Consider the following 17,869-nt stretch of genomic DNA (forward strand, 5'->3'; position numbering starts at 1 on the left):
CCCTCTACTTGATGCCCCTGTCTTTCTACTGGAAATGTATTCTACCAATTCTCTCTCCCCACCATTGAGCATTTCATCTAACATTCCCTCCCTTTGAGTCCTGAGGGTCTCTCACCTCCTAGGTCTCTGATACATTCTCAAGGGTCTCACTACCTCTTATCTATTTCCATTCTTTCTGCTGGCCCTCAGCAATTCATTCCTGATTTCCCCAGTCAATACCTGGTCATGTTGCCATTTTCCCCTCTTTGACCCCTTTCCCACCAAGGGTACCTCCCTACTCTTCCCCCTCCCATGATTTCTTTCTTCTCCCTCCCAAGTAGTATTGAGGTATCCTTACTTTGGCTCTTCTGCTTGTTAACCTTCTTGAGTTCTGTGGATTGTATCCTGTGTATTCTGTACTTTTTTTTGGCTAATATCCACATATTAGTGAATACATACCATGCATCTCCTTTTGCATCTGAATTCACTGAGGATAATATTTTCTAGTTCCGTCCATTTGCCTGCAAAATTCACTATATCCACTTTCTTAATAACTGAATAGTATTCCATTGTGTAAATCAATCATATTTTCTGTATTCATTCTTCTGTTGTGGGATATCTGTGTTATTTTCAGCTTCTAGCTCTCACAGATAAAGCTGCTATGAACATAGTGGAGCCAGTACCCACTTGATATGGTGTGACATCTTTTGGGTATATGCCCAAGAATGGGTGGGTCTCCTGTTGACCAGGAAGAGGGTAATGACTGGACTGTAAAAAAGTAAATGTAAGCCAGGCGTGGTGGCGCACGCCTTTAATACCAGCACTTGGGAGGCAGAGGTAGGCGGATTTCTGAGTTCACGGCCAGCCTGGTCTACAAAGTGAGTTCCAGCAGGACAGCCGGGGCTATACAGAAAACCTGTCTCAAAAAAAAAAAAAAAAAAAAAGAAAGAAAAAAAAAAAGAAAAAAAAGAAAAGTAAATGTAATAAAAATCAAGATTAATAATCTTGAGCATTCACAGATCACATATCAATTACTAGATATCTCACACTTGCCACATCATGTTACAAAAGTCACTAACATACCCGTCCTTTTGGAATTAAGCCTCTTAATCAATAATTGACTTATTTATTCATAGTATTTTAACTTTTCCTTCTAAAGTACTTGAAACTAGACACAATAAATTAAACTATATCATCATAATAAAGTTTTAGTGGTTTATTATAATACTTTATTACCAATTAAGAAACAATAAATCAAAACAAAACAATGTATGTCAAACTGTTAACATCAATTTTAAAGTAGTATACATTGCAACCATGGACAAAATAAAGTCCTTTGTTCAGATAAAATGCACATATAGTCAACCACCAAATTGAGATTTAAAAAAATATATATTTTAGTTGACAAAGTAGCATTGGGTTAAAGTTACTTGGGTTTGAAATCCTGAGGAAAATTCAAATTGACTTCATTCCATGTTTCTGCCATTTTTAATGTCCTTGCTTTTTAAGAGTTTATTTCCCTAAATGAAATTTCCTTATAGGACAGTTTATGATTAAATTTAATTAGCTGAAATATATGAAAATTACCTGAAAAATAAAAAAAGTGGAAAGAATGATTGCCTTGTATAAAATCAGGGATAATATCCTTGATTCTGTAAACAGCAAGGCTGAGAAGTACTATATTCCCCACTACCAAGTAACAAAATATACATTCCTAAATTAAGCAAGAGTGTTATAAAACTATTTATTTCAGCAAACCTTTAGTCCATATTACAGTCATCTTTGAACTTATCTGAGCTGATTTACATTATGGTCCAAATTCAGAATATAACACAAAGAAGCTTCTATCTGATTCTGATACTGCATTTATCTAACTTAATGGAAGGAAAAAGGATGTATGTGATAATTTTCATTATCATGAATATCCATATCTCTGGCAACTGAGCTCCTTCTGTAGCTCTTACCCTGAGTGTATGAAGGCAAATGGAAAGCAATGCATGAGCAGGAAATTCAGACACAGTACTGTTATCTCAACTTCTTATTGTCAGCCAATGAATTGAACAATTGTCAACCAAATTCACTGAACTCAAGCCAGGAAAATTATATATACTTATACAATATAAATATAAGATATAAATGCATTCACTTAAATATAACACAGAAAGATGATTTGAAATATACTTCTTAAGGGAAAAGTCACCAAAGTGGTTTACTACTAGACTATCATCAGTCCAGGTATATGCTAGCTCTTACATGAAAACCTATCAGGAAACTACAATGATAAATGTGGTACCTGATAAAGAATGTACAGTCCAGTAGTACTCCTGCAACAACTTTATTTTCACATCAAAATTTACACTTTCTTATCCCTTGCAGACTGAAATATGTAATCTTACAAATTCTCCAAATTTGTTAAAATTTATTTTAGCCTGAAGGTATGAGACAAGTATATTGACATAGAATTCATCAAACTATTAACCTAGAAAGCCATCCAGTGACCACTGTCTTATCACCATGCAAAAGCTACACTTAGTAAAAGTAAATTGCAGAGAATATAGTTCAGTAATAGGACATTTGCAATGCATTTGAAGTACATTGAGTTCAGTCCCACTACTGGCAAATAAACAAATAATTTCTTCTTTCCAGAAAAGCTTATAAAATAAGTAAATCATTCTTTAATCTATCTGTATACAAATATAAAAGTCATTATGTAAACTAGAAGCTTTCTTGACTTTCATGTTTATATCATATGTTTCACATTCTCCACATCTGTGAAATGTGCTGAATATTTGCATCAGGTCCCAAAGGTATCTCTTTGTTCATGTTCTCTTGAGCTATTGTTGGGACCTTCTCAGAACTGAGCACTGAGTCTGCAAGTTGGAGCAATGGATGAATGCACTTTAAGGAAACCACAAAACCTCTGCGCTCCTTGTGATCATATGATTCATGCATGAGCACACACATGCACACACATAAATAAATAAATAAATAAATAAATAAATAAATAAATAAATAAATAAATAAATATCACTATATTAAGTTACATAAAGTAGTCCTCCTTGTTCTAGGACACTATAATTTACTGATAAATATACGTGTGTGGTGTGTGTGTGTGTATGTGTGTGTGTGTGTGTGTGTGTGTGTGTGTGCGTGTGTATGTGAAAGATGTGATACCTTGATGGAGTCCAGAGAATAGTATCACAGTCTTGTCTATGAAGTCTTGGTTTAGAAAGAGTCTGTGGATTTCTGTTTCTACCTTCTTGTCTAAATCCAAATTTACTAACATGTGAGTGTAAATAAATATGACAAGTAAGCCAAGAGGTAGGCTGTTTCACTTTCTATTTCAACATGCATAGACCCAATTCTCCTAAGTGTGAAGGTTTAGCATTATGAATTCATTCAGCTTTTTGATGCAAAGTTGACATAAATAAATATTATTAACCTTATGACAGACATTAAACATTTAATGTTTTCCTTGAACTATATGGGAACTTAATTGGACTCATATAGCTATTCATTTCCATCCTGGTTTACAATGAATATTTATAAGAAAAGTAATTTGAGAGACAGGCACACATTATACTGATACAATTGGTCTTAAAAGTAAACAGGGAAGAGAGCTGAGATACCTAAGGAGATAAAGGCGCTTGATTCGGAGTCTGATACTTGAATTCAGTCTTCAGAGCCCACACAGTATATGCATACATATACATGCACACTCACCCATGCAACCAAAATAAATCAGTAAAATTGTTTCAAATCTTGGTTAAGAGGTAAACTTGATTTTGCAATTTTATTTATTTATTTATTTATTTATTTATTTATTTATTGGTTTTCAAGACAGGGTTTCTCTGTATAGCACTGGCTGTCCTGGAACTCACTCTGTAGACCAGGCTGGCCTCGAACTCAGAAATCCGCCTGCCTCTGCCTCCAGTGAGCTGGGATTAAAGGCGTGTGCCACCATGCCTGGCGATTTTGCAATTTTTGTCACAACTAAGTTGTACCTGCTATCCTGAATTTTTATTTAAAATAAAAGCCTTCATCTAGTGGCCATGCAAATCTACTGAAGAACAGATGCAAGACATGAGGAAGGGCTCAGGAAGGGTAAGACTTTATTCTGTTGCAGGAGAACTAAAATGTAATGTATGAAAAGAATAGGAGAAGAATGCTAGGTGAACGGGTAGCAGGAAAAGCAGGTATGAGACTAGGAAATATCCATATATCCATGGTGAGTGGTGGCTGCTGGACTTTGTTGGGAGCAACCCTGTTTGAACGTTAACTGCCTTGTCAGCCATAAGTGCTTGCTTACAAAGTCTTGGCCTTAGTGGAAAAGTACTAGCTTAGTTGAGATTTCTGTGGGAAAAGCTGAGGCCTCTGTGGGAAAGTACTACCCCCAGTTAAGAACAAATAGCTATAGGTCTTGTGGACAGGTACCTAACAACCTTCTCTATTCTGTCCCTCCTGCTGGACCTTTTACCTAGCCAATATCCTGCTTTTGGGAACGGGTGCATTCCTCCAGAAACAAAACAAATCTGTGTCATTTCCCTCCCCATATCCTGCTTCTATTTGGGTATAAAACCTGCATGGGAAAAATAAAATTTGTCAGTTTAATCAGAAAAAAAAAAAAGCCTTCATCTATAACCAATGAAAGAATTACATCCTTTTCACTAAAGAGGTCCCTATCTTGTTGTAGATAAATTATTTTGTTTATATTACATAGAATTGAGTTGTTAAATATTATCACATATAACCACTTGGGTGTGGCAGCAATATGACTGACCACTAAGATAAATAGCTATGTGCTATTTTTATATTATTATCTGAATTTTGACAAACATGGCCTCAGAATTTAAACATTACATCAATTTAGGTTACTTCATAGTCTTCTGAAAGATTAATATACTTGAATTAAAAATAATTTTTCTTTAGAACATTCTAGAAATATTAAATCATGTGGGTTTTTGTATGGCAACTAAAGTATATCATTGTTGATTTTTATTTCTGACCGGGGCTAAATTGAGGATTTTCTATTTATTTTAATCTGCTAGTTCATAAAGTGATGTATTTAACGCATAACATATTTTCAATTAAAACAGAAATTCATTAGCATTACAGTGTGATTTATATTATTGAATACTGGAATTGCTTTATTCTATTTATCTGCAGAAGTATACACATGATTCCATTAAACCTTAAGAAAAGTAAAACATTTTATTTCTTTAATAGAAACAGCCATTCCTTTGTTGTCTTTTCATTAACTTAAAAAATTAATTGTCATAAAACATCTAAATGTAAATCAGAGAAAGAATCTTAGTGTGAGATTGCTGGCTGGTTAATATGTACCAGGTACCACTGGGACATGCACAGCTACCTCATGGCCACTTTGCTCAGCCGCATTCCTCAAATTGCTTCCAGCTATTGGCCTCAGGCACAGAAGAAAACATCTGTGGGTGTCTCAGTTATCAATTTAAAAAGCAGCTGTTAGTGGAAGTCTAATTCCTGAACTGAACTATGAATACACAGAGGGTAGAAAAATATTCACTTATCAGCACCCACAGTAACAAATTAAAAACCAAGTTATTTGATAAATATTTATTTAATTAGGAGATAGAGAGGATAGATAGATAGATAGATCAGGAACTAAAAGCACTAGCTGACCTTCCAGGAGATCTAGGTTGGATTTCCAGAGCTCACATGCTACCTTGCTGTATTCTATAAGTCCAGGCCCAGTGGCTCTAAGACCCTTTTAAAGTATGTGGGAACTGTATAGACATGGTGCAAAGATAAACAATGTAGGCTAAACAATCATACATCTAAAATAACAAGTGTAAAAAAATGTATATTTAACTACTATTTAAGTTATAGAGTCTGTGATGGTCCATTAAGTTTAGTTAGAAATGATCTCATATTGGGCAAAAATAAAAAATACAAAGGACATGTGCAAGTGGAAACCTTTCATTTATGTTGGATGTTTTCATATTCCAATATGTTTTATATCAACTACAGACAATGTAAATATCCATTAAGGAAAAACCTAGATTTATATTGCCAGTTTTCTATGTAGACCAAAAGCTCAGGCTCTAACTCTTTAACATGATTTTTGATTCTTAGATGATGAAGAAACAAAGTTCCCACAGAGTTGTGGTCATTGTTAAAATATTCCTTCCCAGCTGTGCATTAAAACAGTCTGGTTCCTGGAAAGTTCCTCACAACAGGCAGCTTTGCAGGAGGTTTTTTGCTAAATGGGGTTGATCAGTTCTCTCTGCCTCACCCAGAAAGTGAATAATGTGATGATTTATATGCAAAGCACTGTAGAGCCCCTTAGGCAGACTCCAAAATGTCAGGCATTTACTAAGGGAAAAACATATTCCTGAATCTTGATGAGAACCTGATCTTGGGTCCTAGGTATCTTTACCTGTGGTCATTTGAATTTTAAGTTTATGGAAAGTCTCTTTTGATTTTTTTTCTTGAGTTTAAAATATACAAATTATGTGCCATGTAGAAGTTATAGTTTGGGAAACTTTCTGAACTTTACATATTTTGAGTAACCAATGCAACTTCCCAACAACAACCACAACAACAACAACAACAAAAATTGCAGCTTTCCAAACAACAGCAACAACCTGCTTCTATTCAAAGCTACACAGAGAAGTCAATCCTACTCCAGCTAAAAAAAGAAAAAAAAAAAAAAAAAAGCCTGAGAACTTGTTCCAGCTGAACCCAAAGTGACCCAAGTACGAGGAAGGACCCCTCAGTTTTTCTTTGGCCAGAGCTACTCCCTAGATACTCCCTAGCAATTCTTAATCCAATATTAGTCTGATTGTTTCACATGTACTTTCAGACTTACTGAGATTGTATTCAGTTTTGCTTCAGAGTACTCACCTGTTGGCTCACAATAGACTTTCAGTTAAACCTTGTCCTGATGAGAGTTCAGGGCTGCTTCACCAAACCCTTTTGTGGGTCAGCGATGTGTAATGTGTAACTCAAATGTGTAACAAAGAGACCCTAATATGATTACATCGGAGACTTCTCTTTGGTGATCTTTTAGGATTCACGAACACTTCCTGGCACAACACACAAGGTCTTTACAGTGGCGCAGGAAATAATCAGGATGTAGAGTAATAAATTCCAGGAAAATGGGATTATGGGAAGGAATACTATTTTTCCTGATGTCACCAGAAGATAAATAACTGTTCTCTGTTATATGAACAAAACAAACCAGTAAACAACCCAAAGAATAAATGAGCTAACGTTAAGTTTCCAGAGACAAAGTACTTGAGGAAAATATGTTCTTGAGGAAATAACAGATTTTTGCTCATGACTTCAGTGAGACGCCACAGGAGGACACACAGGCCTGGACTGCAAATCTATCACTAGTATTTTCTAAACAGAAATGCTGTCAAACCTTTATTTTAGGAGATGAGTTCATCTCTTAGGCCTCATCACAGAAGTTTCTATGTAAAAGAAAAATTCTCATGCATATATTAAATTCATTGTCTCAACATCAATACCAATTACCTTTCATTTTTTAAGTATGAAAAAATTCTGCAAACCAGAGTGGGTTTGAATTAAATCATAATATAAAATATTTGTTATCACATTTGATACATTTACATGTTAAAATTTTACTTATATGCAGTCAAAATCATATTAGAATCATTCGGTGACAGGGATGAAACAAATTATTGCAAGTCTATTCTCCACAGAAGCATTGAACCACTGCTAATCACAAATGCTACTTCAAGGGCATTAAGATTCAATGGCTTTCCCTACTTGGTCTAGAATGGCTGACAGGTACAATCCAACAAGAAGATATATGAAAGAATCTGACCTGAACTTAAAGGAATAAAATTATTCTTACTACGAATCAATAATAAATGAAATTAAAAGCAATAATATTAACAACTAATTTAAAATCTATTTAATTTTTTAAAAAATAAATGAATAGTAATAATAAACACCATTAATATCATCACAAAGAGAATAAAATGCTGAAAATTTTCAATGAAAAAATAATTTTCAATTCAAGAATATTGGGTTTCCCCTGATAAAAACATGATATTTCTCTACAGATTTTCATTGACTCAGAAATTTTGAACAGAAATTGAAAGGTTTAGAGAACATTTGTGAACTAAAACTGTCCTGGTAGCAATATTTTTGTCACAGGATTCTCTCTTGTAGTAAGATGTTATTAATTTAGGTTTTGTTTTTCTCTTTCTTCCTTTCTTTCATTTTAATCTAGTGGGCATTCAGTTTATATAAACTTACTAGAACACTATATCTCATCTTAAAGATATTGTCAAAACAACAGATTACATCACTATATAAATATAAATTCATGACAACGATACAGGTTTTCAGGAACCACATCTTGTGTGACTAGGAAGATAACTCAGTACAGAGCTTGTTGAGAAGGCCAGAGGAATAGCACATTTCCCTCAGCACTTAGGTGAAAAGCCAAGTGTGTCATGCTATAATACAGAGGTTAGGAAGGTTGAGGAAAGACTCCCTGTACGACTCTGTCTAGCCAGTGTGGTTCTGTGACGCTATCTCAAGAAGAAAGTGTGGAGATTTTCTGAGAAATGACAACAGAGGTGTCCTCCAGTTTCTGCTGAACAGCCTTGCACATAGGAGTGAGTGAGCACACACACACACACACACACACACACACACACACACACACACACACGCACGCATTGATTAAATTGAGTTAAATTAATATGTACAAAAACAAGGGGCTGAAGAGATGACCTAGTTGGTAAAGTGCCTGTTGTGAAGCATAAGGACTTGAGTTCAGATTAGTAATAATCATAGAGAGAACAATGTGCAACTGTAGGCCCTTCAGTGGGCTGGGCTTTGAGGTACAGACAAACAGATCTCCAGAGCTCCCTGGACAACCTAACTGAGCAGAGCAATTGACCTTCATGTCAGAAAGACCCTGGCTGTAAAACTGAGATGCTAGAAAGCAACAAAGTATCAGACATGCACATGTTCACACATGAAAATTTAAAAATTAATATTCCTTAATATATAATAAAACTATTGTTTTATACTGCATATAATTCAAAATTGTGTAGAATTTTCTATTGGGTCAACTTTTCCTAGAACCTTTTGTTTAGTTAATAGCCATAAGTGTTCTTCAAATTATCTCAACACCAAATCACTTTTATTTTATGTTACAGTAAATGTCACAAATAGATAACATGAGAGAGATACTCCAGCTTTATGAATACATGGCTCTGCCTAAACTAGAGAGTTTCTATTTATCTAACCCTAGGTCTAGGCCTGGAAGCTTTTAGCCTCCATACAATCTAATCATCTGCAAGTCCAGAACTTGAAGACTTCAGTCTCTAACCTCCATCAGCTAATTTAGACCTAGAATATTTCACTGTCTGAGATTTAGTGCTGAATAACCTCACTCTTCTGCACTCTGGCTGACTGCGTTTAACTCAGCTCTTCTGCCTCAACTTTTCTCCAAGCTGACTGATTCAATCTGGCTTTTCTTAGATTGTGACTAAATTGCTCTGCTTGGAAAGACAGTCTGAACTTCAGGAACTCAACTGGTATGCTTCAAATTCAGCACAACTGCACTCACACTCAACTGCATTCCTCAGAACTAATTTGAACACCACTAAATTAACTTGAACAGAATTGAATTCCCCCTCACTTCCCTTTAAGTAGCCCTTCCTGAGAGTTGGGCTTATCTTCTCTGACTCATTCTCTCAGATATTTCTCTGATTCATCTCTTAGTCTATACCTCAACTAGATTTCGTTGCTTTGCATTAAATGTCTGTACTAAAGGTGTGTTTATATTTCAGTCAGAGGGATTAAAGATATGTTTTCCAGCAAGATGGATTAAATGTGTTTGGCCTATCTGCATGCCAGCCAGAACAAATCTTAGATGGGAACTCTTGCCAGTATAGCCATGTTGCTGGATTGAAATTCCTCTACAATTTTAGTTTTCTATTAATTAAAAATCAAAATGATTGACTATAATAAATACGTTAACCCTACTTATCTTACAAGAAAAGTGTTCTAATTTTTTTAATGTAATGTCTAGAGAAAATTAATCTAAAAAGCTCTTCAATGAGGCATGATTTAGAAAAAAATATACTTTATACATGAATGAATAAAGGCATTGAGGAGTAATTTTTTAAAGGCAGTCATGTATTTGTCATAAGCAAGATGATATTTCAACTGGCACTTCCAGACATCATATTAAAATACCTAATTAAAGATGAATGACCAGAAACAACTATGAGAGTGTATGATATTTAATGTGAGCAAGAAAACTTAATTTTTAATAATATATTAAGTGGTACAGGTTTATTTCATTAACAAATACATAGACTTCATGACATGCTATAAAATAAAACATTAAGTAATTAATGGATAGGAGGTCATTATAAATTAATAACTCTATTCACTATTTATTAACCATTTAGTGTGTTTCAGTAATGACTTAAGACATTAAATGTAACAGATATTTTAATACATTAAACCACCTTAAAATTTAATATTTATGTCTTCATATTGAGAAATAAAATATTTGAGGCCGTGAGTTGTTAAATTACGATTCCCCCACCAGAGACATGATATGTATTTAATTTCACAAACATGTTATTTTTTAATCAAAATCATCCAAGATATATTTCCCTTCCTGAGTAGAAAAAAAATTAAAATAAAAATTGTTTGTTACTACCACCAAATTTTAAGACCGATTTTGTACTTTTATTTTCAAAGAGCCAAATAAATTTTATCTTTGAGCCATAATTTCAAGTCTATCACTATGTCGCTATGAAAAAATACCCAATATAAATAACTTATCATAAAAAGTTTCATTTTTGCTTAAAGTTTCAGAGAGATTGTTTGCTCTGGGCCTGAGGTAGTGCAGTGCATCATGGTGATAATCTTTAGCAGAGATCTGTTGGCCTCCTAGTGGCTGGGGGGTATGTCCTAGTGTCTCCTGGTTGTCACAAGCCCAGTAAATTAACTTTCTTCAGTCTGAATCAGACTTAAATCTCTATCACTTACCTTTAGGGCCAAAGAGTTGAAACAAAACCTTTCACACAAAAGGTTTAGGGGGCATTCATGATCTCAAGCATGATACATCTCCACCAAAATACTTCCTTTATTTCTGGCCTCAGTGAGAGAGGATGCACCTAGCCCTGTAGAGACCTGATGGGCCATGGTTGGGGGATTCCCAGAGGGGAGCCTCCACTCTCTCAGAAGAGAAGGGGACTGGGGTGGGGATAAGGAAAAGGAGTGTGTGTCGAGGGGGAGAAGAGACCAAGGGTTAGGACAGTCATCAGGATGTAAAGTGAATAAATTAATTAATTAAAAAAGAAATCACTAAGCCCTCAGCTGGCCTAAAACCCTGTAAACTATTCCACAGGATAGTATAATTACTGTTTTATGTCACCTCTTCTTAATCTATCAAAAAAAAAAAAAAAAAAAGAGACATTCTTAGCAAGCTTTCTTCACTCTTATTTTAAATCTCTTCATCCCACTCAAGGCTCACACTCCCTGGACGCTCTTTGTAAACTTTGTATACTTTTTGAACTTTTTGAATCCTCAGGGCAGGAACACGTCCAGATTCTGCCTGAGGAGCTCCAACAAAGCTTATCTCCAGCCACTCAGTAGGACCGTCTGTAGATTATACTAATTTTAGGTGACAAGTCTGAACAAAAGCCATCAATTCCTCACTAGGAAAACTAACCATTCCTGGTCGTCCCACAGAAAGCCCCGCAATCCTCAGTAGGAAAACTAACCATTCCTGGTCGTCCCACAGAAAGCCCCGCAATCCTCAGTAGGAAAACTAACCATTCCTGGTCCTCCCACAGAAACCCCGCAATCCCTGAGTACAAAATCCCACCAGTCCCTGAACTCCCTGCACCCCACCTCAACCCCCAAACGCAGGACTTGAAATCCTACCAATTCTCACCCTGGAAATCTCTGCCCCAAAGAAACTGTATATAAGTCCTGCTTTTTGTATATAAGTCCCTGCTGTCTGCTTCTGGGAGCAAAGGGCAGCCATCCCTGGATTCATTCCTCCTCTCCCTGGATCCTCCCATAAATCTCTTTCTTGAGACTTGCTGTCTGATGTGACTCTTCTCACTGGAAGACACAGGAAGAAAAGAGAAGCTAACAAGTAGTGGGTTTGAGGGCCCTGGGCTCCCCAGCTCAGCTGGCGATAGCCTCACCCTACAGCACTGATGCTGAGGAGGTTTCCTTTCAGAGCTGAGTGGCTGTGTTTCTGTGTCTTAGGATACCCTTCTCTTGGGACACTGTCCCACCTCAATGTTGTGTAGTTCTGGGCCTCTCTTTCCTTAGGATACACTTCCACTCAGATACAGTCTTCCCTCAGAGTTGTGGGTGTCCTGGGTTTCCAAGACTCAGTACACCTTCCCATCAGATCAGAAAGGCTAACAAAGCCTGCTGTGCTTAATAATTCTAAGAATTGGGCCTCTAGATCTAATTGGCATTGCCTTATACATATTTTCAGATTTTAAAATAGATTTAGTCTTAGACATGCAGTTTTTCATGTTGTTTTGTTTCTTTGCAAATATGTAGTATATAAATATAACTTATTCAGTATGTATGTTACTTGATGTATGTTTTCAGAGCTCACCATTTTGCACAGGATGGAAATCTACAACTACTAGTTTACTAAACTTCATGATCTCTAAAAGCGATTTATTAATGCTTGTGTTTGTTGTTTTAAACAAGTGGCAAAGCCTATCCCATACTGTAAGACTGTAGCCTGAGTGTCACAAGTGTTCCTTGATAGCTTTGAAAGAGAACTATGAGAAATAAATCTGAAAATTCAATAAAAGGACCACACCATCCAAAGAATATTGGCAAGCTGAAAGCTTTGGATCTACAGACCGATGCACAGCTGTGCTTACACAAGCCAGCACGTCTTCCATTTATTTCTTTTTTCCATTGTTGTTCTTAGTACAAGGACATCTTGTAACTATTCTGAGTGGTCAAAGTCCCACGTTCATCTTATTTTAATTCATTTTTTGAGAATTTCCTATCTGGGCATTACATTTGCATCATTCTTGCTCCCTATCCTACCTCAAACTCTTCTGATGCTCTACTAAGTCCTACTCAAATTCATGACCTCTTATTCTTTGAGGTGAGCCTGGAATGCACAACTAATGCCATTTCTCTAATATAACAACATGGAATATTAACATATACTACAACAGCTAGTGAATGAGAGGCTGATTTGATCAGAGGATATAAATCTAATGGGCAATGCCTGAAGTAGAACTGAGTGGCATTGGTCATAGCTGTACGATGAAACCAAGGTGAACTTGCAATCACCAGATCTTCAAGGCACACTATTGTGACCCACTTTTCTTTCTTAGAAACCATAAGGTCTACCTTACTTGAATTTATAATGATTAGACAAACTATATTAATTAGCAAAGTGCATGAGACTGGCATCCCTCTGTACCTTTAAAGTTTTTTAATATTCCTTGAATAATATCTCATTAAATGTTGCTTTGAATAAAAGGTTCTTTACATAATTATCTGTAATTCAGAAATTGTTTCTGCTACATCTGAAGGATGTCTATACATTTTTCTCTTACTTTGGACCACTATTTTTTTGCATATCTTTCTTTCTATCTTAAGAATACTTTGCCATTCTTACCATGTTAGGTCAATTTGTCAACCTCAAATGTCTCTTTATGATTTCTGAGGCTGATTGCATAATTTACCCTGTATTCTTGTGTAGATCAGTCTTTATATGTAGTTTATTAATACAAATAAGAATGCTATTATACATGCATAAAATATTCATATTTAAATGGGTCATGTTATGTACATTTATGAATGATATATTGTAAATACATATAATGAAAGCTGACATGCCCCTATGTACGTGCCTATATAAAAAAATGCAAAAATCAATTGTTTTAGTTTGTTTTCATTCTTTCTTTATAAAGCCCTGGTAAGTTTAAATCATGACTTTCGTCATGTCTGAGCAAGTTATCTTGCAAATATCTAATGAGAGCTGATTATAATAACTTTTGTAGGCCATTCATTTTCCAGTTTCGTGTAGTAATTTTGTCATGAAATCATGTATCATGACAGGAAGTAAATGCATTATTAAGAAATAGTATATTCTACATGAAGGTGGATCATTCCTTAAGTTCAAGAAGTAAACAACTCAATAGCTTAACGAAGTCTTTAGAACTGACCAGATTCACTAGGCTTTTCTATCCCCATACATACAGAAGCATTCTGAGCTTTGACTACTCAGAATAGTCACAAAACCTCCTTGTATTAAGAGCAACAACAAACAAAGAAATCAGTAGGACTTCTGAGAGACATTCTCAGATAGCTGGATTCTCTACAAGAGGCTAAGATAAACTGAGGTAAGAGGAATAGAAGATCTCAACCTGTTGAGCTGCCTGCAGGCTGTGCAGTGTACTGCATCTTCCAGCTATCATGAAAATATACTAACCTGGTTATTGACTTTGAAAGACACACATTTTTTCAGTGAAAAATCTCTTACCTGTGATGTTTAATATCCCCAGCATCAAAATTGGAGCTAATAAAAAAAAAAAAACATCAATGCCTACAAGACTTGACTTACAGGAGGCGAAAAGTTCCTGTGATCTGAAGTAGAATCTTATCTTTCTAATAGTTTGTATTTTTGACTGTGTATATGTGTGGTGTCCTAGGTTTTTATTGCTGCGAAGAGACATCATGACCAAGGTAAGTCTTATAAAGATAAACATTTAACTGGGGCTGGCTTACAGTTTCAGAGGTTTAGGTAGGAAGCATGGCAGCCTCCCATCCTGGCAGGCATGGCGCTGAAGAATGAGTGAGCTGAGAGCTCTACATGGTGACCCAAAGGCAGTCAGAAGAAGACTGGCTTTTTCAGGCAGCAAGGCAAGCTCACCCCCACAGGGTGACACTTCCTCCAACAACATCACACCTAATCCAACAAGGCCACACCTCCTAATAGTGCCACTTCACATGGACCAAGCATATGTAAACTAATAAATATGCTACACATGTGTGTGTGAGTATGCACACACTTGTAGACATGTGTGTTCATGCATTCACGATGGAGATTGATGTTGAGTATTTTTATCTTTTTTAGATCCTCACACTACATATTGATGCAGGGTTTCTCATTTGAACACAGAGCTGAGCACTTAGACTTCAGCTAGTTAACACTTAGGTAACTAGCTTGCTTAAGGGGATACTGTGCTTACCTCTAAACACTATAATTACAGGAAGGCTGCCAACATCCAAACATGAGTCCTTATTCTTACATGGCAAACACTTTACCCAGTAAGCCATCTCCAAGCCCTTAGTAACTCATATTTTTAATACCCTTATGGAAAACACATTCATTATTTAAACATAGTATGTTATATTGAAACTACTTTAAGAATTATATGGGTCCATTGTTTCCTGGGTTACTCAGCCTCATGGAGAACTGTGTGGTTGATCACTGGGAAATGTCTGTCATATTAGACCCTATGAGTAGACTCTTAAATTGATAGCCCACAAAATGTTCACATGACAGTTGTTAGAATGTAAACTAGAAGACATAGATTCACTCAATTGTGAGACATCACTATTTTCACTTTGAGTCTTTTATAAAGTTTAGGTGGCTGTAGCATGGATCCAGATATTGAGGATGAACTTGCCACTGACTTTTTTTTTTTTTTTTTTTCTTCTTCTTCTTCTTCTTCTTCTTCTTGTTTTTCTTTTTATTTTTTGGTTTTTCGAGACAGGGTTTCTCTGTATAGTTCTTGCTGTCCTGGAACTCACTTTGTAGACCAGGCTGGCCTGGAAATCAGAAATCCGCCTGCCTCTGCCTCCCGAGTGCTGGGATTAAAGGCGTGCGCCACCACGCCCGGCTGCCACTGACTATTAACACACACTACTTACAAATTTTTGAATATTTTTCTTGGTTGAGATTACAACTCCAGTAGAATTAAAAGGCCTCAATATGCAATAATTGTTGGCTTTGAATTTATGAACCTCTTGTCTCCACTACCCTGAACTATTACGCGTAACTAGCCACATCTTGCCAGAAAGTACTTTCTTCATATCCTTCAGTATCCTGCTCTAGATGTTTGGACCATAGTTATCAGGATATCTTATTATAGGCATAGTCAAATAAAGACATTATGGTACTGTTATATGCCAGATATGTTTAAGTCTTTAACTATGAAACTTTTGAAAATTTAACTATTAACTATTCCATGTAGAATCTTACTTGCTCTTCAAAAGTGTCTCTTTTGTGTGTTTTCATATTTTTAAGTGTACATATATGCATGCATTGTATGTTGAATATATTCCTCAAATATCCCATACTTTACCTTTAGCTACTGTGCTCTCTCCCATTACTTACCATTATATTTTCCATTAAGACTTTGGTTTCTAATTTCAAAGCAGATATTCACACATGATTTTACATATCTGTATACAATCATGGAACTGCGAATGATAGAACACACATAACATCTGTCTCTAAAGGTAGCCTTTTTCTTAAAGGGAACTTGATCAGTAAATTCTTACAAATCATACACCTAGTCTAATTAACTTGGTATGGTCGGTAGTCAAAACAATGATGCTCAGCTTGTCAAATATACATAGGTCTGCAGTGAGGCTGGCACAAGCTTTCAGTTCAATTTACTTAGAATGTGAGATAAATGATCTACTTATGCTTGGTGCCAGTGCTACTTTCCAATTCCAGGCAAGAGTTACAAGCACTTTGAATGGAAATGCATGATTACTTGACAAATAAACTAATTAATTAATGCATTTTCTTAAACTTTATTGAAATATTAAAGTTTGATTCTGGAGAAAAGCACACATATTTTTGGAAAGGAAGGAAAGAAAACCTTAATGGCCATGGTGTGTGGACACAATTTCTGAGATTTAGGTCAATTTTGAGAATAATGTGTGCTTAATGACAATGATTAGAACATAAAATATTTTTGAATAAAACATCATAGTATTTTAAACTTTAGAAATGTTCATATTAACCTTGTAATTAAAATATAGCAGTTATTTAAGCAAAAAAAAAATAGGATATAATGAAGATAGTATTTGTATGGATAAGAAGATATGACAATGTTTTCTGATAAAACCAGACAAGGTATTACTGTCATAATAGGAGTTGATCTTGAAAGCCAATATGATAAAAAGGAATAAATGATCTCTTGATGAGTACATATAAAATATACATATTCAATTCCTTTCAGATTTATTATGCTTTTTTTGTATGATTTTTTGATATGTGTTTTCAGTTTTCTGTTTTATTTTACTTCTGTAACTCTGGGAATGCACATATTCTTTTTTTTAAATTGTTTTATTTATGTACATTCCATATGTTGCCACCCTTCCTAATCCTCCCTTCAGGAGTTCTTTACCACCTGTCCTCCTCCCATTTGCCTCTGAGAGAGTAATTTCCCATCTCACCCAACCATCCCCCTCACCCACCACTACCTCAACTCCCTCATCCTTTTTCCAGAGCATCAAGTCTTTACAGTATTAGAAGCACCCTCTCCCACTGAGGCCAGACAAGGCAGTCTTCTACTTCATATGTACCAGTGTCCATAGACCAGTCCATGTATGCTTTTTCAATGGTGGCATTGTCTCAGGGAGCTATGAGGGGTCTGAGCTGTTTAAGATTGTACATCTCCTGTATCTGGAGGATATCATCCTTAGTGAGGTAACCCAATCACAAAAGAAGTCACTAGATATGCACTCACTGATAAGCAGATATTTGACCAGAGACTTAGAATACCGAAGATACATTATGCAAAACAGAAGAAAACCAAGAAGGATGACCATTGTGTGGATACTTCATTCCTCCTTAGAATAAGGAACAAAATACTCATGAAAG

Source organism: Mus pahari, chromosome 2 (genome assembly GCF_900095145.1).
Source record: "Mus pahari chromosome 2, PAHARI_EIJ_v1.1, whole genome shotgun sequence".
Lineage (NCBI taxonomy): Eukaryota > Metazoa > Chordata > Mammalia > Rodentia > Muridae > Mus > Mus pahari.